Source organism: Vipera ursinii (genome assembly GCF_947247035.1).
Source record: "Vipera ursinii genome assembly, chromosome: 3".
In the NCBI taxonomy this organism is placed as follows: Eukaryota; Metazoa; Chordata; class Lepidosauria; order Squamata; family Viperidae; genus Vipera; species Vipera ursinii.
This window is the reverse complement of record NC_139516.1, coordinates 63,667,678-63,695,152: the sequence shown is the minus strand read 5'-3', so window position 1 is coordinate 63,695,152 and position 27,475 is coordinate 63,667,678. Positions and strand designations below refer to the sequence as shown.

General features: G+C 42.4%; 1 protein-coding gene across 2 annotated transcripts in view; it reads right to left on the bottom strand.

The window, feature by feature from the left end:
- ACOT11 (acyl-CoA thioesterase 11) overlaps nucleotides 1–27,475 on the bottom strand; it is a 111,809-nt gene that overhangs the window by 51,301 nt on the left and 33,033 nt on the right. Inside the window, exon 1 of one of the 2 annotated variants that reach the window (XM_083359634.1) lies at nucleotides 11,369–11,653. The exons of the other annotated variant lie outside the window; for it this stretch is intronic. The gene's annotated coding sequence lies outside the window, so the exon portion shown is untranslated. Of the gene's footprint in view, nucleotides 1–11,368; nucleotides 11,654–27,475 lie in introns of those variants that run through there. 2 annotated transcript variants of the gene reach the window in all.

Sequence of the window (27,475 nt, the reverse complement as noted above, 5' to 3'; positions counted from 1 at the left end):
TGATTTCCCCCCCCCCCTTTCAGAAAAGAAGAGATTTGAGCTACAGGAAAATGTCTCTCTTCTAACAATGAGGCTATAAAATGAAGAACATTTACTGTAATGAAGACAAACTTGACATCACCTTTGTTGTCATATTGAATTGCCCGTCTCAATGTATTCAACTACATAAAAAAGGAATTAAGGGACAGGTTCTAATTGCTTCAGCCTCCTACAAGAGATTTCTTTTTCTTCAGTTCTAACTGTGATTATGTCGGACAAGATCTCTGCCATTAATCAGTTATCTTCTCTTGAAGTTAACAAATCCTTCTTGGAGAATGGTTCTGGAGTTAACATGGGGCCGGAGGGGACAGGGGCGGGGGAGGGGGGTGATTAGAAGGGATGCTAAACCTATTGAAATTTGGTCTAGCCGAGCAGGAGTCAATCAGCTTTTTTCTTTCCATTTCCACCCCCCCCCCAAAAAAAAAGTCACTTCATGTATGTCTCTGCAGAGAAGACATTAACAACCAGCCTACAGAATGCTGGAGAAGAAACTGCAGGGGAGAACTTGGTCCTAGTACTAGGAATCAGATATCTGAATGGATCTTTTTTTCCATCACTTGGTTTCAATCACAGGACAACAGACTCCCCATGTGCCGGAATGCAATTTAATATTCATGGTGCAGGGTTCATAAGGAGTCGCAGCACGTCTGTGTCACCAGACAGGCCGGATATTTATGTATGGTCCTCTAAGTCATGAGGAGGAATGGGCTTCTGTGCTCATGGCTACTTTCAATTCTTCCCTGCTTAGGGGAGAGACACCATGCAGATGCTGGCATTTGGAGAGAAGAAAATGAAAGAAAATAAATGAGAATATGAAGAGCAATGCTGGGAAAAAAACAACTCACACTATCCAAAAATCCCAGAGGTCCAATCCAGACACACAGCTTGAAGAAAAGGGTAAAGGACTATAATGATATATGAAAAATAGACGGATGTGCACATTACTGTTACCTGTGAATATCAGATTACAGCAAGCACCTATATGTTGTGGCTCCTAATATAGTCATTGTGCCACAATTTGTGTAAATAGGATAAGTCTACATCAGGAAACAGGGATGCAATTTATCTTTAAATGTCTTTGGATGACCTTGAAACAATCACATTGCTTTGGCTAAATTACCTTTGTAGTAGAATTATTGGTGAGGTTAAAGTTGGAGAGAGCCAGTTTGGTGTAATGGTAAAGGCATCAGTTAGGAGACCATGAACTCTAGTCCTGTGTTAGGCACAAAATAAGATGAATGACTTTGGGCCACTCCCACAGCCCTAAGAAGAAAGCAATAAAAAAACCGTTTCTGAAAATTTTACCAAGAAAACTGCAGGGACTTGTCCAGGCAACCGCCAGGAGTCTATAAATAAATAAAAGTCTAGCAGATTGGTGCTGCAAAAATCAAGGAGCAAGGCCTAGCTAAGAGGGTTGATCCATGGTTCGAAGAATGCAAATAAAGGTCCTTTTGATTCAAAGCAGATGTTCCTTGCAGCGAAAACAGGAGATGGTGACCAGATATGTAGACTATAAGGAATGTACGTAATGATACAATAAAAAGGACTAGGATACAACAGCTCTAGAAGCCTTGATAATGCTGGTAGATTACACCTTCTGAAGGAGAACATCCCAGTCTGGTCCCTGTAGGGCAGACATGTCAAACACAAGGCCCGGGGGCCGGATCCGGCCCACGAAGTGGTTTCATGTGGCCCGCGAAGCCATCCTGGAAACAGTGAGGGAACGCCCCCCACTGCCTTGGCCCTGGCCCAGAGACCCTCCTTCTGCCAGAGACCCTCAGATCTGTCCCACTCCTGCCCAGGCCCCCATAGGCACCCTTGATGCGTAGGCCATACGCACTCTAGCCACGCCCACCCAGTAGGCCACGCCCACCCTGGCCATACCCACCCGGCCCCTTGAGGGCAACCGAAATGCTGATGCGGCCCTCAATGAAATTCAGTTTGACACCCTTGCTGTAGGGAATCCTGGGATCGTTCTCTCAGATTGCACCAAGGCTTAGCTAAGTTAGATGACTGTAGGGTGTATATGGCTGTGAAGTGAATGGTTGCTTCCCAATAAAGGAGAATATTTGTAGCTCAGAGTTGAAATGAGGGGTCCTTGGTGCTCTCTGAACTTGGTTATTTGCTTGCAGACATTTCATTACCCAAACTAGGTAACATCATCAGTGATAGCAGTTTGGGTAATAAACCGTCTGCAAGGAAACATCCAAGCTCAGAGAGCACCATGGTTGCCTTCATTAGGATAATTAAGGTAATTGATGACAGACTGAAAGAACTGAAGCAACCGGCAGGATAACCCAAGGTACCTGGGACAGAACATCTGGGGAACGGGTGGAACGCATAAACACACACTCAAAATTGAGTATAGAAAGCTGGACCATCAAAAATTAAGGCACATCTGCTTGCAAAAACTAATGTTAAGTTAATGATAGGCGTTATCCTCCCACCCCTACATCTCCATCACAGGAGAAACCTCCTGCCTCTTTTTGAGAAGATTCTGAGAGAAGGCTTTACAATGCTGAGAGAAAGGAAAACAGGACTCACAGCTGCCAAAGGCTTTTCCCTTTTTTCTCCTTTCCTAGCTGCTGGCTGGCAAATTTTGGCACAGATTGCAAAATAAAACAGCAGTTGTGCTTCAAGGAACATGCATAAGTAATTGCACAAAACCCAGCATTTCCATTTTGCCGACTTGTTGAACAGTCTGCTTTGTGTGTGAGCAGCTTGCTGACAGAATAGTCTAAGCATTTTTTGGGGGGGGGTGTCTATTCCTGTGAGCAGGCACATACCACATACAGATGCTCAGATCAAGCTAGATCCATTTTACTTTTGAAACCTTTCTTAATGCAGGTTTCATTCAATCCTTCTCCCTGGTATCTCTCATTAAAGCTTTTGAAGGTTTGCCTTCCCTCAGCACAGAATAAATACAGTATGCAGTTACACAGTGCTTCTTTATGCAAAATTTTCTTTTTGGGACAAAAAGGGAACCACATTCCTAACTTTACAACACCTTCCAAAAAGGATTTGTTTGCATATCATTGTCACACTTTTAGCATGAAAGAGAGAGTAGAAATAGCATACAGTGCAGGTAATCCTTGAATTGCAACCACAATTGAGCCCCAAATTTTTGTGGCTAAGTGAGACGGTTGTTACATGAGGTTTGCCCCCATTTTACAACCTTTCTTACCACAGTTGTTAACAGAATCACTGCAGTTGTTAAAATCATGCAGTCGTTAAGAAAATCTGTCTTCCTCCATTGCCTTTACTTGTCAGAAGGTCGCAAAAGGCATTCACATGACTCCGGACACTGCAATTGTCATAAATATGAGCCAGTTGCCAACTGTCTGAATGGGGACGCTGCAATGGTCATGTGAAAACCAATCATAAGTCACTTTTTTCAGTGCCATGTCTTTGAACAGTCACTAAACAAATGGTTGTAAATCAAGGACTCCTTGAATTATCATTATGATAATATGAATAATATTCAGTTTTCAGGTAGCACATCCCAGATTCATTATTCTCTGATCCTTAGAATTATACCAGCATTGCCTGGTTCACATGTGGAATGTCGAAGCACAACACAATGGGCAGTGCCATAAAAGTGAGCTTACTATTTTTGTTCTCCCAAGTGATTCTTACTAATAGTGCATGAAAGATCAATTTAATAGAGCAGCAGCCCATCCAGAAGTGGGCCACACAAGTACCAGGTGAGCACACGAGGCTTGTTTGACTGGATCTATTCTCACATTACATGCACCCCCTTTAAGTGCAGTTAAGGATGTTGTAGGAACCTGGCCAATGGTAAATACCTACAAAAATCCCTGGTAAATGAAAACTGGAACTAAGGAGTTCATTAAAACGGATTATTTTAGCTGTGATGAATGTGAAATGAGCTTTAAATCCAAACAGCTCCTAAAGAAAAAAGCATCCAGTGGCCAATTTCATTGCTGAAACTGGTTTTGCCACATCTCTCAGATTTGCCCAGGCCATAGGTTTAAACAATCTATGTTTCGTTTGATTTAATTAGAAAACGGAAAGTATTGCTAACTTAATTAAATAGCCTCAAAAGAATTAATGGTATTGGGATATTACACCATTGCTTTGGCCAATTAAAATAAGGCAGTGAAATGAATTGGCTTAATTGGTCAACAATCCTCCTTAATAGCTACAGTGGCTCTTCAGAGGAGGGCAGTAGGCCATCCAAGTTTACAGATGGGGTCCAAAATGCTAAAATGTGACAAAACATGGCTTAATGCATTAACAATTAATATGAAGGCCTAGAATAGTAAATGAGATAAAATAAAACCTGCCATTAAAAACAACAGTGTGGAACTAATTACATTACCTGCTCTGCTAATGTAACAAAATATATCTACATTATCTCCAAAAGTAATGAAAAGGTAGGTCTTCCTGTACAAACGATCATTATTCTGGGAAAGAAACCAAAAAGGTCCAGTGAAACACTATCTTATGATTTCCACGGCTCCATAACCAGAAGAAACGAATAAATAGTGCAAAACTATGTTGCTTAAATAATGCTGGTGCTTTAAGTACCAAAACTGCAAGAGAGGACACCTCCATTATTAATTTATATTCTGGAAACAAAGTTGAAGAATATTTTCCAAGAAACTGATCATTGAAACTAACTGTCCGTCCTCATTAAAACCTTCAATCTCAGCCAGCTGTCAAAGTGTTGAAAGCTGATGCAGCCTTTAGGGACACCATGGCAACAAGATCCATTACCTAGGCGATAGCGCTCTTATTCTAGCAACCCTTGAGTGACCTAGTTCTAGCCCTCCCCACTAAAAATGTTTGCATAATAGTTTGCACATAAGCCTAGTCCAAGCAGACATATTAGTTTTTTGTTGTGATTAGAGAGGTAATCCAATCCCAAATCCCTTACAAAGAGGAACAAAATATTTTTTTAAAAAAAGTTGTTTAAATTTTTCATGTCAACTTGAGGGGAATTTTTTGATCCTCCTTGCTATCTATTTTGTTACTATGTACACGTCTGATGAGCAGGCAACAACTTAAAGTTCTTTAAAACAAGCTTCCTATTGGGGCTCTCCAAATTTCTTAGCAAATTTGTCTCATCTTCTACTTTCTTCCCAAATTGGCAGGTCAAGCTGATTATACCAGCTACTCTACTCCCCAATAAACAGAAATCATCCTTTACAAGATGTAACCGAGTTTTACCGATCGTACTAAGCTATGGATGATTTCACTGCAACTGTTGAATAAGCCACAAGGGGCTGGGTTTATACAACAAACTAAGTCAAAAATCAAATAATTTATTATTTATTGTGATGCGTGACTCTTTTTTAGCATCATCTCTGAATGCGTGGAGCAAATTTGTCTCAACTGGTACCTGTTGGGACTGCTATTTCTAGAATTATCAGAGTGCGTGTATTTTGGAATTCAGAGAAGAGGAGGCAAATTACTGCTTCCAAGAAAACATAATGAATGGATGCATCCATGTACCACACATTCAGCAACCATTTGAAGTTACAATGGTGCTGGAAAAGGAGATTTAGGACTGGTTCTTGAAGTTGCAGTTGTCACAGCATCCCCATGGTCACTTAATGGCAATTTGGGTGCTTGGCAACTGATTACACATTTACGACCGTCACAGCGTCCCCCCAGTCTCATAATCACCATTTGCTACATTTACAGTTGGTTTCCAATAAGCAAAGTAAATGGGGAATGCAGAGGAAGTCACAAGTTGCAGTCGTGTGATGTCACACTTAATCACCACCGGTGATTCATGTAGTGGCAATGTGGAAGACCATTGTAGTTTGAGGAGTTTAGTGACATATTCTGATTTCTCCTTCATAGTAAAAAAACAGCATGGATGGCTCAGGAATTCTGGGAGTTGAAGTCCACAAGTTATAAAAGAGCCAAGGTTGCCTACCCCTGCTCTAGAGTCAATGAGTTTAGAACTAACCTGCTTGTTTTTTTACTCTTCTTTGCCGAATAAAGCCAAGGGGAGGGAATTTCACATTGCTTCAAACTTAGGAAGTCTCAGACTTTCGCTTCCATTCCAGAGTCAGGTGCTATCCAGTCAATGTCAAGTCTTGTCTCATGACCACAGAAGCAGGACCATGAAGTCTTGGTGCCAGGTTTTAATAAAAACCCTTGTATTGGCCTTTAAACTGGGAGCTCCTGCACAAAACCTAGGCAGTGAGTACTGTGGAAACTTGCCAGCCTTGGAATATCTCTGATGTCATTTTTAAGGAACTCCAGATAGCTTGTAAGAGGTTTGGGTATCATCTTGCTTGGTATGTATGCTTTTTATGTTAACAATAAAGCTTAATTTCCCTTTTATTCACTGGTGTGCTTATTGTTTCTGGATCTAAAAGAACCAATTGTCTGGGCACCTGACACTTGGCAAAACAATCCACTAACAACTGCAGCCAGAACTGTCCCTCAAGGTTGAGCACGGTCACATGATGTTTTATTTTACAACACTTTATATTTACATGAAGTTACTCTTTATAGAGTTTCCCGTTCAAATTGCAGTTGGTAAGTGAGGACTACCTATAATCACCAGGAACTGAGCTGGATTTGAGGGAATCTTTACTTTGACCATTAACTCTGGAGAAAAGGGTGGCTGCCAGACTGGGCCAAACAAGAAATGAACAAAAATATCCTATAACTCTATTCATCCAGGTTCTCCATCTCAAGTGGCAGTCATTTTCAGACTCTTTAGGAAACTCGTTAGCAGCACAGGCCATCTAAAACATTCCAGATGGCAGACACTAATTCATTTCCCACTCTCTAAAATATATGGATCCTCTACTCGAGAGAGGAGTCTGGCAATCTGTTTTGGAGAACAAATTCCATCAGTCATAGCTACTATCACAAATAGTAAAGACTGTGAGAACAGTAGCCCCCACAAAACTAGAAGGGGCTGGTTTAGCTACCTTAATCGAAAACACACAGGGGACCATCATTGTCTTTCCACAGAGTTGTAGAATGACATCTTGTCAAAGTTATGTATAAAATATTAAAATGGCAACTATATTGGAGTAAAGTAGCTCCCCCTTTCTCCTTCTCTTCCTCCTCCTCCTCCTCCTCCACTAATACTACTACCACCACCAAAGTCAATACTTGAGAAAAGTTATAAAGGCTGACATAAGGGACCAAAGCTTTCACAAACTGCCACACATATTTCGTCCTATTTTAACAGCGTGTGTCTAACCAAGTTATCTTGAAGGTCACATCTCCTTGAGATATTACTTTAGGATATTAAGCAACCTTCCCGTATGGCTCCGTAAATACTTCTGGTTATAAAGTGCTTTTCCAAATAGCTGTAAAAGATCAAGCCACTGTGGGATGCATCAGGAACAAGGCTAGATCTGTTCGGGGGGGGGGGGAAGTTCTAGACTTCCAATCTCTTTTGCTTGAGATCACTGAATGTTGCATCCATTCTCTTGAAAAAGGAGAATGCAGCAATCTCAAAAAAGGGGATACTGCCGAAAAAAATCAGTTCACTAGCATTTGCACTTTAAATGGAAAGAACCTGTATATTAAGTAGGTCAAGTCTTGGGACAAGAAGGTTGATCACTGAATGTACATACCAAGCTAATCCACATAAACACTGAGATGGGAAACTTTAACCGCACATTGGTTGGGAGATAAACTCAGCTAAGCATGATCCTACCAGGAAATTCCAGATTCGTCTTGCTGACAAACTTGTTTTTCAGACGATGGAGGAATGAACACGGACGACATAATTGAGGAAGCAGAAGTAGGAAGCACACTGAGTGAAAGTGACTTTGTGACACTGAAGTTTTGGAGTTTACACCAACAATGTAGTAGTTAGTCAAACCCATATCTTTAGACTTCAAAAACGTGGGTTTTAATGAACCTAGAACAATGATAAGATCCTGGAGAGGAATCCTAGCAGAACTGCAAATTATTCCAATGAAGAGGAAATAATGGAGAGCCGCAAAAGGAACCAAAGTAGCTATGCAAAAAGATGTGAGAATAAGAAACGGATGCAAACAGGAGGTGGATAGTTGAGAGAGGATGCAGAAGGTTATTGGATAGATGACTCCAGATTATAGGCCAATTGACCTGAATCATCTCTTGAGACTGGCCCAGAGGTATGATTTCCATCACCCTTTCTGACAGAACAAAAATGGAAAAAAAGGGAGGTTTAAAATAGCTTAAGCAACACTATTTGCCACCACCTGGGAGACTTTTCCTTTTCCACCTTGTATCTTAACCTAGATTCTTCTATGCTTCTTCTAATATATTCCCAATTTATACTTACTGGGAATATTTAAAAAGAGAAAAATGAGCAGCAATTGTGATATTCTCATGGGGGATTATTGGTGTATAATTAAGCAATATCCATAGTAACAAGTAAATCTGCATTAGCCTGACCTACTTTAAAAAAAATCCATCAGCTTTTAGGACCATGACATACAAACTGATCGAGTCTCCCCAATTCTTCATAAGAAGGGCAGAGTGTAAAAATATTAGGAGGCATCAAAACACAAGATCTTAAGGACCCACTGATACACAAATTACAGATTTGGTAGCTTTGTATTCACCTTTACAGAGATAAAATGTTGACCTATGATGAAAGGAAATCCCACAAGAGAGGTACAGAAGCAAAAGGATAAAGAAAGATTGTTGAATACATATTATGTCAGATGACCAGAAAAGATGTGATGTACAAATATATACTGGAAACCTGCAACAGTTTGCAGTTTTCTACATTTGTTGTTTCATAGGTAAGATCACTGCACATTCAAAAGTTTGAACTACTCTGCTAAAAATGTAATTACCAACAAACTTTCCAATAAATCTATCAAAACTCATCAGCACATCCTAGATGCATATCTCCATTTTACTTCATCCTTTTTCTTCCTCTTCCCCACAGATCAGAATGCTCTTAATAACCTAGGAAGCACAGGGCAATAATGTTCTTGAGAAACTAAACATGAAAGTCATTCTGCTAAAAACGGTTCAGAATCCCAATTGTGTAAATGAGGACTAGCATGATGCAGAGACAGGAGTTTCCTTGTCATAATGTTTACAGAGTTTGGGCAATGACAGGATACAGGCTAGAGTTCATTGTCTGGCTGAAGTCTGAGGAACATCTCTGCTTCCATTAAGCTCCTGCATTTCTCCAGGAGGAACTAATGAAAGGTCTTAGTTGCCCAGAAACTAACTTGGACAAATTGTTGTGCTGTCATTCATTTCCCCACCATACTATGGCAGGGATAATTAAAATATCCTGTTTTTTTTAATTCTGTATTTCTATTTACTGCTTTATTTTTTTGTGTTTTATTCATAAAATCAATGGGAAAGTGCACCTCTTCCTTTTGGTGTTTTTGCACCAAATACAGTGGCACTATCTTTGAAGACAGCAAAAAAACAAAGAGGCCTGAGACTTGACGTCTGTCCCCCTCTGGTGTGTGTAAATGGCATCACAGTCACCCCTTAAGCACCTACAAGATTGAAGAAAAACATTTTTGCATGTTATTTAGCATTTATTTTAAAACTATGGTACATTCCATCTGCACAAACCCAGAACAGAAAAGAACGCCGCAATATAACTTATATGTACTGGGAAGCTGCTAATGCAGTATGCAAGAGTGAGACTTTTGTTTATCCATTAAAAAAAGTCTTGCAAATACTCTGAATTTGGTCTCAATTGTGTGAAAAAGTTCAGCAACTCAGAGAGCTAACAGTCTAACCTGGATATCCCCTATTTCCCCTGTATTAAAAAAAATATCCCATCAATGTGGTATATCAAGTTGGAATTGAAATTAGTATAGATAAAAGGTAAAGGTTCCCCCGCACATGCGTGCTAGTCGTTTCCAACTCTAGGGGCCGGTGCTCATCTCCGTTTCAAAGCTGAAGAGCCAGCGCTTGTCCGAGGACATCTCCGTGGTCATGTGGCCGGCATGACTAGACGCCAAAGGCGCACGGAACGCTGTTACCTTCCCACCGTAGTGGTCCCTATTTTTCTACTTGCATTTTTACGTGCTTTCAAACTGCTAGGTTGGCAGAAGCTGGGACGAGTAACAGGAGCTCACTCTGTTACGCAGCACTCGGGATTCGACCTGCCAAACTGCCAACCTTCTGATCGACAAGCTCAGCGTCCTAACCCACTGAGCCACCTTAGTTAACAACAGCAATTGGTACTTGAATTTTGTTGTTAAATAATGTGGTTGTAAAAACACAACATCACATGCTTGTGCCGCTTAGCAACGGCAGTTCCAGCACTTCTGGTTTAGTATCATTAACCAAATCCTGTGCTGTCGTTAAGCACAAGGTCACACGGTCGCCATTTGTGATCTCCTGCCAACTTCCCCATGGACTTTGCTTATGGGAAGCCAGCAGTGAAGGTCAGGATTAGCAATCACACGAGTGCAGGACACTGGAAAGTTGCAATTGTGAGCCAACCACACAACTATGGGGATGCTTTAACGGTCAAAACTATAAAGATCGATCATAGATAGCACTCGCTCAGGGCTGTCAGAAATTTGAACAGTTGCTGAACAGACATTAAGCAAGGACCACCTGTACATAGAATATATGACAAATGAGAGAATGAAAATGGAACACGCATAGCACTTACAAAACATCAAATTCTTCTCTGAATAAGAGGGGTGAGGTGGGGGTTTGAAAACTGGCCATGCTGTTCCCAGCCACGCTTAAAGCACACTTATTGCAAGTAATCCATTTATCTTCTTTGAACAGAAGCCATTCATATTTTGTTATTATTCACGATCACACATCTGCATATCTTATGGCAGGTACCTAAACAATGCACTTTGAATGTCAAGTACTATACTTTTGTGATTATCAAGAAATAAGAAGCAAATCAGGACTTTAAAGATCATGTCTCAGATCCCCCCCTATCAATCAGCTGCAAAGGAGGAAGGGCCCTGAAAAATGTATGTGTGGGGGTGTGTGTCTGTGTATTTCTCTTGTGGGACAGTCAAAAGAATTGGACACTGTTGCAGTACTCCAAGAGAACAAACATTCTGCCAAGTTTTTCCCCCGACTGGATCAAAGTTGAAGCTATGCCAACAAACGAGAACAAAAACACCTTTCAAATTCAAGTTGGCAGTTTTGGTTTACACAGAAACTAAACTCCCTTCTAAAAAGAAAAGCAGCACCACACACCAAAAATAAATCTGTTTTATGTCCTGTCCAAAGAATCTATCAGGAAATAATTATTTAGCTCCACTACATAATACATTCTTCTAGCATCACGATGATAAATTCATCAAAATCTAGCAGAACTGTTGCTTCATACCCTCATTTTCTATTGCTCTCCCCCGTTCCCAGCCACCCCGGGGCTCACCTTCAGCAGAGGAATACCGTATTGCAAAGAGGTTTTCTCACATAAGGGAGACGCGCTTGCAGTGAAAGATCAAGCCAAGCAATGGCTTTTGCCCAAGAAGGAACGGCAAACCATCTGCTTCAGTACTTTGGAAATACTCAGCCTCCAATTCACTCTTTCTGGCTTTCCCCTCAGCCCTGCACAGGCTTCCCTGGACCTTTCCGGCTTCCAAATAGAACTACAACGAATCTGCTTTTTTGGATCTCTAGGGAGCGATATACCCGACTTCCCCTTTTGAAAAGAAAACAAAAAAGTTCATTGAAGCGTTTTTAAGGTGGAACTTCCTGTACAAACTCACGAGCAATTGGACAGAACCCCTTTTTTTTACTAGGACTTCTTTCCTTCTTAGGAAAGAGACGTTTCTTTGCAGTTTTCAGAGATTTGGACCATTCGTGGTTAGTAAGAAGATCCCACACCTCTGCCCTGTTTACGTATTGGTCCGGATTTTTAATCTTAATTTTTGTTAACTTTTCATGTTTGAATTTGTAATGTTTTCACTATTCTAATAGTGCTATGGTATAGTTTTATGATGTTGTAAGCCTCTCAATAATGCTATGAGTGGCAGATGAATTTAATAAAGAAACCGTGAATTCTGGTTTTTATACTGCACTTTTTAAACTCGTAGGCAGAAAATAAAATGGAAAACCTCGAGTTTGGGAATTCCTGGGCATATTTATTTATTATTTATTTGTTTGTTTATTTATTGATTGATTGATTGATTGGATTTATATACCGCCCCTCTCCCGAAGGACTGGGGCGGTGTACAGGGCAATTAAAACACAATATACAGCACATAATATATTTTATTTATTAAAATAAATTAAACCAAATAGCCCAAGCAATAAAACACGTTCTAAATTTTAAAATTTGGAATTTAAAATCCAAAACCCCAATCCCTTGCTGTTTCATTTTTTATCCTTTTGGCCCTTATTTATGTCCCACCAAGTTATTGTCGACTCTTAATGATCTCATAATTAGTTTCCATGATTTGGCTCTTAGTAAATTTCCCAAACTTGGGATCAATCTTGTAAAGCTTGTACAGAGGAAGAGGGATTTAATTATGGTCGGACAAATTAGATCACCTGCTTCCTTTTTTTCCAACACCTGGTATCCAGGAAGTGGTTTAGAGTAAAAGGCAGTGAAGAGGAAGATTTCTTTTCATTTTGACTGGGGAGAATGGAAGAAAACACTTAACACGCATCTTGTTCCTGATAGACTGGTATAGCACCTGCAATCACCGGGGAGGGGGGGGGAATCTATCATTGTACATAGGGCAGTTCATTTGTTTGCACTTGGTCCTTTTGATGCAAATTGTAAGACAACTAAGGCATGCAGGGTAAAAGACCCTGCAAATGGCCAGGGCTTGCTCCAAGCGCATGCAGTAAATGAGCAACAAAGGAGGGAACAGAGGCAGCAGCTGCTGCACTTGCAGAATGATTGTGAGTTCATGACTGCTGAGCTACATGAACAAGGGTTCACTTGTCTCTACTTTGTGGATCCATTGTGCAGCGTATTTTCTACACTGATTGGCAGAGGTTCTCTAGGGTAGCCAACAGGCTGGAGAAGGGGGTGGGTAAAGCTGTCAACCGATCAATGGTGTGCATAGTTGGTCTTGCAAAAAAAAAAGGAAAAGGAAAAGGAAAAAAAAGGCAGAATCGGTGACGGCAGGAGAGAATTGGGTTCATCGTGCAATGTAGACAAGTCAGCATTGTCTACAAAGAAATAAAGAGTTGTGAGATGAAGAACTAATTTCATAGACTTTAGTGATGCTTGTGAATACAGAAGAGGGTGCCCATAATTACATTTCAAGCCAGGTAGCGCAAAGCAATTACAAAGTAATCTGGCAATATCTAGCTGACTTTGGCTGATCTCCAACAACCTCTGCAAGGTTGGACATGATTAATACTTGATTTGAAGACCATCAGAAATAACAATATTTTAGGTTAAAGTAGGAGATTGGGACAATGTTGGGGAAGCAAACAATGGAAAGCTGCCCCCATGTCTGTTAGCAAGAAAACAACATGGATGTTTAACAAAAGTCAAGCATGACTTCAAGACGATTGCATCTTTATGACTGAATTGACTTGCCTCAAAGTGAGCTCAAGTTAAAGTACAGCAGGTGAACTGTATCTCAGCAAGTGTTTACTGCCAATCCCCACTTTGAAGAAACTAAAAGCTATTTGCCATGTCTTCCTAACCATGCACAAACATGCTCCAGTAACTAATTTTTTTTCTGCCAAGAATTCACAACATGCCTTCATGCTATTCCCAATCCATGCCAAGGCAGCTTGTTCATAGTTCTTTTAAAGTATGCTTTCCCTTCTTCCAACACTTTTGGCTGTAGTTATAACCTGGTTTCAGTGATGATAAGGGTGCTGAGGCAGTTATCAGAGAATCCACTCAACTCCTATATCAAGTTGCTGTGGTCCTGCTATTCCCCCAATCTCTGAGCATTGCTGTCTCCAGTCATTTTTGCTTGGACTGCAGAAAAGGCTGGAGGATCTGGCTTCCTCAGAGTCATCTGCTGATAAAATGCCAGACCAGTATTTTCATAGCCCTGGTCAGGTCTAATGCAGGGCTCTTATGAAACACAGATTTAGTACTCTTTTGAAGGAGCACTCAGATAGTTTTTTTTAAAACATTGTAGTTAGTTCTGCATTGCAGAGAGGGTCAGTTCAAACCATGAAGCCAGCCAGGTTCTGACAGCAGTGTATTGTTAATTCTGGCACTGCTGAACAGATTGTAAGTTTTCCACTGCTGTTGCTGATAAAGGATTTCAAGTGGCTATACTATTTTAATGCTACAACAGCCAAAACAGAGTACGGTAAGCGCTATTGGCCATGAAGTCAAACTGGATTCCTTGATTACTCATGCCAGCGCTGCATTCCCTTGCGTATTACTGTTACTTCTTCTTTCTGTTGAGTGATGCAATAGTATTTTCAATTTCATGACTGTAATTATAATGCAAACAAAAAGTAAACTAAATGTTCCTCAGTGCATCAAAAGTTTTCTTTTAATAGCACAGCAAGAATATAGATATGTTTTCCACTGCACAGAAATACAACAAACACACATTTCGTTTAGCTTTATGGATAGGAGAGTATTTCACAATAAGTCTTGCTAGTGAATAAGCCATCCTGTGAATATGTGCTTTTCTTCTGCTTTCTATTTTAAATTCATTGTCACTAACTTGCATCAGTGTCTGGATTTTTTAATGGAAGATTTGCAGGCTTCAATTTAAAAACAATAGCCCAATGGATGAGAATCTAAGATTAGCTTTCAGCCACTCTTATGCATGAAAAATTGAGTATCGTTACATTAAGTACAAACACGTTTTCTTGAAAATTAGAAGCAAGATTAAAATACTTTTTAAAAGTATGTTCAACCCTTGCAATGGACTCTGCATAGACATGGCCAGTTTACCCTCCCTGAACAATCTTGAAATGGAGAAGTCACATTTTAGTTCAAGCCAGATGTAAGATGCTGGGAGGCAATAATTCCTGGATAACATTTTAAAGCCCACAGGTTCATTTGCCTTTGAAATCTGGGTACTTCTGAGGAATTTTATTACAGCATATTTCAGTTACAGAAAAGGTTAAAAGGGGATTGAATAAAGCAATCACACCTTTTTGTCATGATTCATGAGAGAGTAAGGTCTCAGCTTCTAAAGCTTTGTGTTTATTATCCATATGCCTACATTTCTTTAGAGCTGTACTTTTCTATACTTGGATGTTTGCTCTCAACCCTGGAGACTTCCTTCTGGGTGTTGCCTGACTGCACATATTTGGCATGAGTTTCAAGAGCGAGAGTAAATAGAGAGTTACATAACCAGAAATCTGGATCCAAAAGACAATTCTGACCAGATTAGAACAATCTGCAAAGAATTACATTAGTTCCTGTTCTTAACAAAAGCTAAGTAAAAAAAATTTTTTTTTACAAAGACGACAAATATTAACCGATTGCAGGAGTTCATTTTGTTGTACTTGTAATAACAATATCCAAGGCAGTTGGGTTCTTCATGTAGCGGAGAAGAACTCAGAAAAGTATATGCTGTTATATGATTTCAGTTGACCTAATAAGGTTATTGTTCTTAAATGCATTTAGGAGCTTTTTTCACACATAGCTAATTTTATTCTCTTTTCTTTTCTATAATTTAAAGCAAACTTCTTCAACCTGGATGACTTCTGGGTGTGGAGTTCAACTTTCAATATTCTCCACCACGACTGAGAATCACAATTCTGAAAGTCCAGACAAGAGGTTTAACAAACTGGAGCAGATTGATATGGAAGGTAGTAAATTGCACGATTGAACAACTGTGGCTAAAGAAGATTTTATATCACTGGAAGCTGGAATTTTATTCTCTAGAAATACATTATCTCTAATTAATAAATGACCTAATTTGGTTGCTGCATTTTTTAACCTAGTCATTTCCAAAGTTATTTCCAGCTTTGCTCCCATAACAACTTAAATTTTCTTTCTGGCTTAATTTTCTCTCTCATCTATTCTTTCCAATCTAATTTCCAGCAGCAGCCATAAGAACCACGGAAATGCATAGGGAGATTTGTTTCGGGAGTGTTTTTCTCCACTGGCTCCATCCACATCAAGCCCATTTTCAAACCGGCACTTTTTTTTTTTGCCAAATTCTCCCCACCCCCTCCGACTACCGTTATGCACTCGCGTTCCAAGGTTCTGTTGGGTTGGAAAAAATAAAAAAGGAAAAATGTAACTCTCATCCCTGGTCAGTATGAGATACCTTCCTTGCACAAAAGGATCACCTACAGCAGAGGCTTCCAAACTTAACAACTTTAAGGTGCTGGCTGTGGAATTCTGGGAGTTGAAGTCCATAAGTCTTAAAGTTGCCAAGTTTACAGACCCCTGACCTACAGGGCTGCAGCATTGCTGGGGTGGTAGTCAGCATGGCAGATGAAAAAGGTACCCAAGTGAAAATGGAGAAAGGAGAAATACCACTCCACCTTGGTGCCTCTCCATTAATCCTTAATCAGAAGCATAGGGAAGGAAGAGCCATTTCTCATTTCCTGGGATTATGAGGTGCATTACACAAATCTACTATATAACATTTGCGCCAGGAGATAGGATAGGGGGGGAAATGTTAATTACATCACAATTGCTTTTCTGCTAGATTGGCTATCTCAGAGTACAGTATAGCTTGAAAGCAGGAAAGAGCTTTCAACAAGATGTAATGTAATCAAGGTGGGTTACAAGTGGCAGCTATCTTCCCAAGAATAGGTGTATGCATAAGAGAAAAATTCTTGCGACATAGTGAACAGGGTTTTTCTTTGCAGGAGAAAAGGCATGAGGAGAGAGAACAAGCTGACAGGACATCTTGGGAAAGAAGAATGGATCCTCAATCCAAGAAAATTCCACTATCCAAGAAAAAAAGGAAAATTAAAAATTGAATTCATAATCATGGATAATCCTTTGAAAAACTGGCTGAGATGATTTGCTGTTATTGGCTTAATACCAAAACCTAACTACAGTGGCATACAAAATCCTGCTTTATTTGTTTATAGAAAGAAATTTATATTCATATAAATTATCTACCATTATCTATCAAGCTATTTTATAAAAAGATAGCTTGGTAAATGATAGTGAGATAGAATCCACTACTGGCACCAAAGTACCCTAACCCTAACCCTACACTGAAGAATATATACAGCATGTACTTATGCTGAACTGATAAAGTCAAGAAATTACCCTCTGAAATTGAAACTAATGATAGGCTAAAATCATACGACTAGATGGTATTTGTCCAAGAGAAGTTCTAAAGGAATTTAAATGTAAAGTTGCTAGCAAAATCATTGTTATGTATGCAGGAATCTGCATAGCAACAGCCATCAGGGGGCGTTGGCCTGGACAGTTTCGGTGGGAAACCTAGGGCCAACCCCATTGGCTGTTAGCTTACCTGGCCAGGTATATAAGGAGGCCAGGTAGCCCTCATTCCTCAGTTCACTTCCCCTTCCAATAAAGAGCTGAACTCACACACCGGCTGGCGTCTCTCTTGCGTCAGACACACTACACAATAGTGGCGACGAAGGTGGGATTGCTGCCGACCAAGAGCTGAAGTCACTGGGGAAACGCTCCGCGAGCTGAAGGGAAAGGCATTTTCCCTTCTTCCCCCCACGACCGCCAGCCGAACCGGCAACGCCAAGCGCCACATCCACGACCAACTGCCGCCATGGCTAGAGCCGGACAACCCCGCGAATTTGAGACCCACCACCCCGAAACCTGGACCCGTTACCTGGCTCACGTTGAACTGTACATGCGGTTCAATCAGATATCGGAGGACGGTGCAAAGGCGGCCGCCCTGCTCTGCCTTCGGGGACCAGCGCTGCTGGAAGTCGCCGCGAACCTGTTCCCCCAGGAGGCCATCAACACCGTCGTGTACCGAGACCTCGTGGCCAGGCTCAACACACATTTCAGGCCCCGGCGCTCCAAGGTGGCCGCACGGTCACAATTCGAGAAAAGGGACCAGCGCCCCGACGAGACCGGCGCCGACTTCCTCGCCGCCCTACGGGAAGCTGCCGTCGCTTGCAGGTTCACAAATTTGGAGGAGCGACTACGGGACCGGCTGATTTGCGGCCTACGCGACAGGCGGTTGCAGGAGCGCCTGTTCGAAAGAGAGGAGGTCTCTCTCCAGGAAGCCGAGGACGCCATCCTAGCCCACGAAGCGGCCTGCGGGGCCGTCCAAGCCTGCCAGGGAACCTGGCCCGGCAACCAGGCAACCAGCGTCCACCGGCAAGGGGCCACAGAGGAGGACGACCTGAGCATCGACCTCCTCCAGCGGAAGTCAACCCCCGACCAGCAAGCCAGACGCCCAGACAGGCCCAGGCCTCCCAGCAACACTGCCGTTCCCCAGAGGTGCGCAGGGTGTGGTGGGAACCACATGCACAGCCTCTGCAAGTTCCAGTCCACCACGTGCCGGGCCTGCAAGAAAACAGGCCACATAGCCGCCGTCTGCCGTAGCCGCCGCCCCCGAGAGGAGATCCACGAGCTGCAGCCGGAGGAACCGCCGTTCGAAGGTACTGGGGACCCCACCAAAACAAAAATTGGCTATGTCGAGAGCCGGCTGGCCATTAACCACACGGGTAGCCGCCGGCTGCTCAAACCCAAAATTAGATTAACAATCCGTTTGCAAGGTGTCCCTTGCAGCATGGAGCTTGACTCCGGATCAGCGGTCTCGATTATTTCGGACGAGACCCTTAACTACATAATTAGCCGGAGCAAGCAACGGATTAAATTACGGCCTACTAAATTAACCCTGACCGATTTTCAGAATTCGCCGGTCAAGGTGAAGGGGAAGGCCACCATTTCAGTGGGGTTTAAGGGTCGCGAGGGGCACCTGGACGTTGTAGTGTTAGAGGGCCACAGAGCCAGCCTGGTCGGGCTGGACTGGTTTGAGGCCCTGGGAATCTCAGTATCCGGGATCCATCGGATCCAGGGGGACTCCGTTGAGGCCATTTGCCGGGAGTTCGCCGACGTCTTCGACGGGTCATTAGGCAAGTACACCGGGGCCCCCATATCGTTCAAGCTTAACTCGAACGTCTCCCCCGTTAGGGTCCGGCCGCGGCGAGTCCCGTTTGCGCTCAAACACAAAATCGAGCGCGAACTAGACAAGTTGGTGGCCCAGGGAATCTTAGAGCCTGTAGATGGAGGGGAGTGGGAAACCCCCATCGTGACCCCCCTCAAATCCAACGGGGAAATAAGGATCTGCGCCGACTATAAGTGCTTGGTGAACCGTGCCCTAAACCCGCACGCTTACCCGGGTCCCGCGGTCAGCCATGTTCTCGCTTCCCTCCAAGGCGGCACCATTTTTGCAAGGCTCGATCTTGCACAGGCGTACCAGCAACTCACGGTCACTAGGGAAACAGCTGACATCCAAACCATAGTAACCCATAGGGGGGCGTTCCGGGTGAACAGGCTGCAGTTTGGAGTCAGCGTTGCTCCCGGAATTTTCCAGGAGGTTATGGAAAAGACACTCAAGGGCATTCCAGGAGTCTGCCCCTATTTTGATGACATCCTGATCGCAGGAGCATCAGCAGAGGAACTGGCAGGGAGGCTTAGGGAAGTGCTGGCAAGGCTGCGCACAGCTGGCCTCAAACTCAAAAAGGAAAAATGCAGCATAGGCGTTCCTTCCACAGAATTTTTGGGGTTCAGAGTAGACGCCAGGGGAATCCACCCCACAGAATCCAAGGTGAGGGCCATCAAACTAGCACCCACACCCAAGAACAAAGCAGAGCTTCAGGCATTCCTGGGTCTGCTGAATTTCTACCATACATTCCTCCCACACAAGGCAGCCATCGCTGAACCGCTCCACAGGCTGCTAGACAAACAGGCAACATGGGCCTGGACGGCCACCCATGATCAGAGCTTCAAGGCCCTGAAGGCATTGCTGTCGGACAAGTCCACAGTAACCCATTTCATCGAGTCCAAGCCCATTTGTATCGCCTGCGATGCATCCCCTTATGGTGTGGGCGCTGTCCTAAGCCACCTTGAGCCCAACGGGGCACAAGTCCCCATAGCATACTATTCTAGGACACTGTCTGGAGCAGAAAGAAACTACGCCCAAATAGACAAAGAAGCCCTGGCAATCGTGGCAGGAATCAAGAAATTCCACGATTACTTATATGGCAGGGAGTTCACTGTCTTCACGGACCACAAACCACTCCTGGGCCTGTTCACCACAGACAGGCAAACCCCCCAGATTCTGTCCCCCAGGATGCTCCGGTGGTCCATCTTCCTTGCAGCATACAATTGCAAGCTGGTACACAAGCCAGGGAAGGAGATGGGCCATGCAGACGGTCTAAGTAGGCTCCCCCTAGACACACACGACCCAGACCCAGCACCAGCCACACAGATCCTAGCCCTGCAGGAACTACCCGAGTGCCCAGTTCTTGCCAAGGACATTGCCAGCCACACAGCCACAGACAACATCATGGGCAGGGTGCACTCATGGGTTTGCACAGGGTGGCAGGACAAATCCCCGGGACCAGAGTTTCAGGCCTATTTCATTAGACGCGATGAAATCTCCACACACAAAGGGTGCCTCCTTTGGGGTAGCAGGGTCATCATTCCACCCGCACTACGCGCCAGGGTATTGGACTCCTTACACGAAGGGCACCCGGGGGTGGTCAGGATGAAGGCATTGGCTAGGAGCTACCTCTGGTGGCCCGGGTTGGATAAGGAGGTTGAGGATCGGGTCAAGGCCTGTTATACATGCCAGAGATCCAGGCCAGAAGTGCCACATGCACCAGTACACCGGTGGGAGGCCACACACATGCCATGGTCCCGCATTCACATTGACTATGCGGGGCCATTCCAGGGTCAACTATTTTTAGTAGTGGTGGACAGTCACTCCAAGTGGTTAGAGGTAGTCCCTGTCCCCAACATGACCTCGGGGAGGACAATCCAGGTGCTCAGAGCTCTCTTTGCCACACATGGCCTCCCCGACGTAATTGTGTCTGATAATGGGCCTCAGTTTACTGCTGCTGATTTCCAGGCGTTCTTGAAGGCGAACTGGATTAGGCACGCCACCTCTGCGCCTTTCCATCCATCTACCAACGGGCAGGCCGAACGGATGGTAAGGACGACCAAAGACGCACTCCGGCGCATCATCAGCGGGGACTGGCACCACAGACTGGCCAAATTTTTACTAGCCCAACACACAACACCATGCGTGGCTACCGGCAAGAGCCCAGCAGAACTGCGATGGGGACGGCGCCTCATCACCAAGCTGGACCGCCTACACCCAGACCGGGTAGCAGCCGAAACCGGTAGGGCAACATCACCATCATCACCATCACCACCAGCATCACTACCATCACCATTGCCATCATCACCCACACACAGGGTCCTCAACCTGGGGGACCTGGTCTGGGCAAGGAACTATGGGGCTGGACATCCTTGGGTTCCGGGGACAGTGGTCGGGAAAACAGGACCCCTTTCGTACATTGTAGGGGTGGAAGGGGATGGACGCATAAGGCGACACATCGATCAGCTCAGAGGAAGAGTCCCTGAGCACGTCACACACGCCCCTGAGCGCGTCACATACGTCCCTGAACTCAACGCACACGATCAACAGGAGGACCACACTCCAGGAGGGGTCAACCCAGCTGAGGACGTCACAGGGCAGGGACCAGAGGAGGAGGACTTCCTGATGCCGGCTCCTTGCAGCCCTGCACAAAGGCCTCAGGAACCCACGGTCCAAGCCCAGGGGCTAAGCACACCCAGACGATCCACCCGTCCACACAGGACACCAGCCTACCTGTCAGACTATGTGTGCAAGTGACCCTCACACAAGGACACCACTGTTTTTTTATATATATACTCATAGTTATAGTAGTTGCATGTTGTTGTTGTTATGTGGGTCTTCTCTAAGGGGGGAGGGGTGTTATGTATGCAGGAATCTGCATAGCAAAAGCCATCAGGGGGCGTTGGCCTGGACAGTTTCGGCGGGAAACCTAGGGCCAACCCCATTGGCTGTTAGCTTACCTGGCCAGGTATATAAGGAGGCCAGGTAGCCCTCATTCCTCAGTTCACTTCCCCTTCCAATAAAGAGCTGAACTCACACACCGGCTGGCGTCTCTCTTGCATCGGACCCACTACACAATAATCATTGTGTAAGATATTCCTAAAATTGCCTCTCCATTATTTAATTAAATCATAACCAATGCAATATCTGTTTCTAAAAAACTATGTATAAAATTAGAGGCTAGTTAATGAAACCTTAAGAAGAATGAGTCTTGAAGCATTAAAGCAGCCATGTCCTTTTGGAGGACTCACGCAGCTGCTTTGAAGGGAGGGGCTGGTTGTCTGCAATGCTTGTGCATCCCCAGATAACACTAGGTGAAGTAAAACAACTCTGCAGACATACTGACACCCAACAACAGCTATAGCATATGACGGAGGAAAAACACTTCATTTACCGCCATAATTTCCAAACTTCTTTTTCAAAAATTAAAAATTACAGTAGATAGGTTATGGACTTCAAAACACAAGAGTAAGTGTTCATTTCCTGAAAAATTAACTACTCTGGATTCTCCCTTTTCCTTAATGTAGTAGTTAGATTATTTTAACCTAATTATATTACACTAAAGAGAAATATTACCTCCTTGGGATTTTTTTAAAAAAAACTAGCTATTCTTTTACTGTAGCATGTAATTTTAAGATTCAGATTTAAAGGTTCATCAACAATCAGAGCACTTAACCCAATTAGAATTTCAGCATGGCTATATTGCCCAGAAAAAGAGGGAGAACTACACTCTTTTCATTGTTGTGTAATTAATATTGAACAGAAAACCTGTTAAGCAAACACTGGCTTTGCCACTGAAGATGAAGCACTTGAAGCAACTACATCAGAGTGTTTATGGCATGTCATCCATCTGGCTCAGATTCTATCTGGAATACATATCCAGCACACCTCTCCAGAGATGGCATTTTCCAGAAGATTTTATAGTGTTGTTTTTCTTCAACAACACCCCCCAACTTCTGCAGGCTTGTTTACAGTATATATGTTTTTACGGCTGAGGAAAGAAAACAAACTCTATAATCATACAAGGCAATCAACCCTCATTATTTACTCTAATGATTTTACAGTAGTTTTACACTAGTCCCTGAGAAATGTTAGTCCTCCCAAAGAGAACAGGTTGCTTGTAACCATTTGTTAATTGCAGGTATGAATGTCAATTAATTCACTTAGCTAATTATCCCCTCTATCAGCATCATGGCCCAAAGAACTGTAAAAAGACAGGCATATGGTAATAGATTTAGAAGAGAATACAGCTTGTTGTTGTGTATTCATTCAGCAACTTAGAGGAAGACTGGAAGAAACCCATTAACAACATGGAACTCATCATGACACAATTGATTTTAGCACTTTGCTCTTTAGAAGTCAGAATGTATGGAACAGTAAATCTCATGTATACTAAGGTGATTGACTGAAGTTTGGCGAAAGGCAGACTGTCTCTGTACAATGATGTACAAACTACAGATTGGCAGTTCCAAATACCATTTAATCATTGCTTTTCTGCTATTAGCAAGACTGAGAACAGCAAATATTTTTTTCTTTGCATTTGGAACACAGCATTTTGTGTGCATAGGGATTCTGCCATTTCTGTCCACATTAACAAGCATCATGACTGGTAAAAAGTTACACATCTTAGACTGCTAATTATAAGTTTTACCAGCTTTTTGAAAAATAAGTTTAAGCATATGCTTAATGCAATAATGCAAAACAATATCTATATATACACACAGAGAGAGAGAGAGAGAGAGAAAGAATGGAAATGGCACATCCATGTTGTTTTCTTGGCAACAAGATAGAAAAGCAACATTCTCTTGTAGATCCCACATTGTATTAATATAATGAAAACAACGAAGTTGTCTCTGGAGTTGTTTTCATTTTAATAAGCACTCTTTCCCCAAGCACGTATTAGTTATCATTTGACTACTTGTGGCACATAAGTTTATCTGGCTAGTTCATACTTAAATAAACTGGGGGGAAGAGATCCTTCCCTTCATCAACATATATACATGCACCTAACTTGAACTACAAATTCCTTACTGATACGAATTGAGGGCTGTCAACATTTATGTACTTATTGGCAAGAATGCATATTAGGATTATTATTTCAGACCTGGGCTACACCATCAACAGAAGCAGAATAGCAAGAGCACTTACATACTGCCCCGTAGTGCTTTGCAGCACTCTGGGCAGTTTGCAATGTCAGCCTATTGCCCCCAACAATCTGGGTCCTCATTTTACTGACCTCAGAAGGATGGAAGAATGAGTCAACCTTGAGCCCTGTCAGGATCAAACTCCAGGCTGTTGTCAGAGTTTGCCTGCATTCTAACCACTATGCCACCAGCAAAAAGCATTGATGAGAGAGCTGATTATTTAAAACTGTCTCACATCCAGGGCTTTTTTTCTCATAGAACGCTCAGAACGGAGTTCCGGCACCTTTTTTGGATGGAACCTTGTAGGGTAGGCAAGGCAGGTTGTATGATGTGTGAGTTCCGGCACCTTTTTCTTTTACAAAAAAAAAAAACACTGCTCACATCAATCTGTACAACATACCAACTGACTACAATTTCTCCAAAATCAGAGTGAGTGGAAAATGTTCTAGCTTTGGTAGCTTTCCACTATGTAGCACAACCTCAAAAGCCTGATGCAAAATTTGAAGTAGTTTCAACCATTTCCTCATTTTGAAACTCCAATACCTCACTCAGTCTCTACTTATTCTGTACAATATATATGTAGATTCAATTATATAATTACTATTATTTATCTCAAGAAAGAACTGTTTTATCGTTTAGGGCTATTTCTCCATTAGTCATTTATGGTGTTTTCTAGTGCAGAGGTGTCCAACCTTGATAAAGCTTAAGACTACCAGACTTCAACTCCCAGAATTCCCCAGCCAACATTCCCCAGATATATGGGTAACCCCTGCCTTGCTGTCCTTTAAGAACATAGCTTTCCCCCCCAGGCTTTGAGTTGTGGTGCTTTTCTATCTGATTTGGACTCTGCTGGGAAAGAGTTTGATTGCTGTTCTTCTGAATGACACTATCTGAATGACACTATCTGTGGGATTTTATTGTTGCTTCTATTGTTTTGTACACATTCAGTTAATCAGAATTGTTTTGAGTTGGGTAGTCTGGAAATGTTATGAACAAATGAAAACATAGATATTAAAGCTCAAAAGGCTGGCTATCTAAGGACACACTATGAGCTCAAGATTTGAATTCCGTGTTACATTATTAGCATAAAATCATTTCATACATTTATAAGAGAGGTTGCAAGACGGGTTTGTGCAGGCTCTTCGAAGCTGGACATAAACTTTAATCTTCTTTTACAGATGAAGAGGAACTGAAGCATCACAATTGATCCCAGAATGCAAGAAGTCTAATTTATAGAAGGAGGGACGCCCAAACTCTAGCGTTGCTCTATAGAGAGCATTCTATAACCTGGAATTCTTGTACTTCCATCTGCAAAGTGGATAATAAAAGCTGTCTTGCATACATCTCCAGTGGAAAAGGCTCATTATGAAATGGGAAGGAGGCACTAGCTGGCACATTAGCTTAATACATCACAACCTCATGGATTCTTTTGCATTAGCCAGCATAGCTTGTGGGAGAGCTTGAGTTTCTGGCAGAGAGATGGAAATCCTAACCACAGTATTAAACCTTTGTGGCTTTGCTACCAAGCCATCTTCCTTCCTCTTTACCATTCCCAGCTACAACTGTCCTATTTCATATCACTTTCTTCTGAAATCCTTCAAAAGGCAGGCCAACAGACTATGATTGGAAAAAAACCCCGGCTTTCTTCCTGTTAGGCAGATTTGGAACTATCATGATATGAAAGTATATTTTGACAGCAGTAAGTGCAAGATTGGAAGTTATGGAGAGACCTGGTCCATAGAATCACCAAGAGCCGGACACCACCGAATAGATATCACCATCATCATCATCATCATTGATATTGTCATAATTTCACTGGGCCACATCACTCTCACCTATGTGTAAGCTTAATAGTCCAGAGGATACAAAAAAACATAGGGAATGCACATACATAACCAAATAACAAAATAACTGAATATTTAAAAGGAGAGAGAAAATTTAAGGTTGATGATAGACATATCGCCCAAACCCAGATTACAGGCTTCCCTACATACTGTGCTCTCTTCTCTTCCCCCAAATGATCAAAGACAATCTATTACAGTGAATGTCCTTAGAACTTCCCTTCTGCTTCTTTGCAAGTCTGGCTTTGTAGTGCTTCATAAAAAGAGTTCTCCTTCTCATGCCATAAGGCTACCAACACAGACAGGAAATAGCTACATCTACTGGGCTCTTTGCAAGAACTTCTTGGAACTCAGAAGTCAGTGTTAGAAACCCTCACATTGCAAATGGAAGGACACCCATCCCCTGCAATCTGGCTTTATCATTTGGAGTTACTTGGCTTTTCTACTCTTTTTTTTAAGTATCAGTTACATACATGGAGATTCTATAGAGCTCAAAAACGTCCACCATCTTTTGCATTTTTTATAGAAATTGTCCAACTTTAAGTTCTGGATCTGTTGTCCCTTCTATATAAGCATAACTTTCTTTTTTTCATTTCTGTTATATAACTCATAGATTGTACACAATGGCCCTGAATTGTCATGAGTCAAATCAGATCTGTTTTCTATAGGTAACAGGAAAACCAACAAAAATGTACACAAACAGAAGAATATACTTTACATTGTCTCAAAAACTGGCTCATTGTAGTGCATATTATACATTGTATAATATTGTTAAAGGTGTTCACAGCAGCCACGTTCAAAGGTTAATTTAATTATGAACAGTAATGTTCAACGTTTCTGACTTTCACAAAACAATGAATCCAGATTAGTTTAAGTATGAATTCCTAGCAAGCTGGAATTATAAACCAAGAACCAGCCATGATTAGTTCTTGGGCAAACTAGCTTCCAATTCAAACCATAGTTGAAACAAAACAAGGACAGTCATACAAGTTTGCTTAGTCAGACCTGCTGACAGATGTAAAAAAAATAATTAACAAGTGTATTCAACCAACATGCCACTTATTCATAAATTAGAAACTGAGACCACAGAATTTCTGAATCATTATTTAAAACCATTACAACATCACCTGGAATTTCACCACATGTGTTCAACGTTTTTCCCCCCAAAAAATACTGAATGACTAACATATTCAGGATGAATTGCAGGAACCAGCTTTCAAATAAGATGGATGATACAATTTTCAGGTAGCAAAGACTGTTCTGCATGACATATACATTCAGTAAACATCACCAGCTTACAGGGACATGCTATCTGCGTTTTGAGAAAACACGTGCACTTAGAAAGAAGAGATGAACAATATATACTGGTGTATACCAATGTCTCTCAGTCTCAACAACTCTAAGATATGTGAACTTCAACTCCCTATATTCCCCAGTCAGCATGTTGAAGTCAACACACCTTAAAATTGCTGAGCTGAGAAACACTGGTATTATACTGAATATTTGTACACAGGTAGCTTAGGTAAATATTACA